Source organism: Alligator sinensis, unplaced genomic scaffold (assembly GCF_000455745.1).
Source record: "Alligator sinensis unplaced genomic scaffold, ASM45574v1 scaffold423_2, whole genome shotgun sequence".
NCBI lineage: Eukaryota > Metazoa > Chordata > Crocodylia > Alligatoridae > Alligator > Alligator sinensis.
In genome coordinates, this window is record NW_005843263.1 from 216,558 (window position 1) to 218,711 (window position 2,154).

Below are 2,154 nucleotides of genomic sequence, written 5' to 3' on the forward strand. Positions count from 1 at the left end.
CACCACACCCTACACACTCCCCCACATACAAAATACAAGATTAAGGCTTTATTTTTGACCTATTACACAGTCACCTCCATGTACACTACAAACACAAATCATGACAAAAATATTTCTTGTAATAAACTTAAAATATGCTACAGTAAATGTTTTACTTTTAGTATATGATTTTTTTTTCTGGTTCAGATGGCAACCCTCCCCCCCCCACCATCCAAAAGGAATATTTCTGGGGGCAAGGGGACGGAGTTCCAGTGGTAAAGGTCAGGGGTTAGTGGTGGGACTTCTGATCCCAGATGGTGACCAGGAGGTAGTTCACCTGTCAAGGGGTGGGGCTACCCTTGTGGCCCTCAACAACTCACCAAAACTTGTTAAGCATCCCTCCAGCTGAAATAATTGCCCACCCCTGGTCTATACACACGCAGCTATTAGACTGCAATAAACTAATTTGCTCCACAGCTGGATAGTACTTGTAAATACAAGTACTGTCCTGTTGCAGAAAAAACTGCAGCAGTGCACGTGCAGACACTGCCCGGGTTGGCTGAGGCACTAGGGTGCCCTGTGTGAAAGCCCCTCTGCAGCACATGGAGTGTTGAAGTGCCAGGCAGGACTGCTCTGACCTGGCTCAACATGCTGCATATGAATAAACTGCAGAGTGCATTGCTCCGGAGTTAATTGGTCCCAGAAGCACATTCAAACGACACACCTGGGAGCAAAAGAACTCCAGAGCAATATGCTCCAGAGTTTATTCATGTGTAACAGATGCACGTGAAGACATGCCCTGCGGCTCATAGATTTGGAAGCTGATATCTGATGCCATATGAAAGAGAGCAGGTACTGACAAAAGCATGTTACCCACAATGACTTTTTCAAGAAAAAAAGAGTGTTAAGCTGTTTTAGGATATTAACGTCATGGGAAGTACCAGTTTGTAAAAGTACAACTTCAGGGTGGGATTCCTGGATTCTACAACAGAGTTTGTTTCTCACTGTTGATGGTTGTTTAGGAAGGAGAAATATTTGAGAAGCAGGCACAGCTAAGTCTTGATATATAAATCAGTGGCCATGTTTACATGAGATGCTGATTACACAGTTGCTACTGCGCAGTCATTTAGTACTTGCACGGACAAGTACTAAATGACTGTACAATAGTCAGAGTTACTGCACAGTGGTGTCCCCAAATGGCTTTTTGGTGATGCCGACTGTGCAGCAGCTCATTACTACTGTGCAGTAGCACTGTGTTACACTTCGTAGCTACTGCACAGTCAGCATCTCATGTATACGTGGCCCGTATGGACCTTAATGCAACTATCCCAAAAAATATCCATTGAAGATCTGACCCGTTGGCTATAGAATAACCTGAATTTGGAATAATTAACTAAAATCTTGGATGCTGATGAGAAAACAGGTATAGCTGGCTTCAGCTTTCACAGATTTGCCATAATGCAGCTACATATTGCAGGTTCTTCATGTCTTGCCCAGTCCTGAAGCAGAGGGAAGGCATGACATGTAATGTACTGCTTCTCTGGAATTTTCTACTAGATGTTTCAGTAGATGAGTCCATTAAATGTGTCCATTTAAATGTCGGACAGAACTTTCACTTTGCTGCTTTTTGCTTATAAATGAAGGCTCCCTGCTTACTTGACAGCACTGAACAGTGCAACAGCACCATCTGGTGAGAAAGAAGTCTTTCTTCTCAGCCACAATCAGTTAAATAGATGAAGTTACATTGGAATATCTCCTAGAAGGCGCGGGGGGGGGGGGCAACGTTTTTTGGCTGCAGTACCGAAAAAACCACAATGCCTACCTTGTAAAGTGCTGGAGTGCGGCACACCACAAAACCAAAAGGGGGGCGGAGGGGGTACACGGCAGGACGCACTGCATGTTTAATACTATGAATAATCATGAATGTTGCTTTTATTTTATTTTTTACAGTAAATAGCTGGTGTCAGGCGGGGAGTGGGGGCTGCCCCAGGGCTCCGCTACTCGGGCCACAGCACGGGCCCAGCAGCACCGGAGGTGGGGCCCAGCCGGCCTGCGCTGCTGCGCGGCCGGGGCGCAGCCACCCTGCCCACAAGGGGAGCTGCCTGGCTGGGGCAGGACGCCGGGCTCATGGGGCTCCTGCTTGGTGTGTGTGTGCCGGGTACAGCGGGAGCGGCA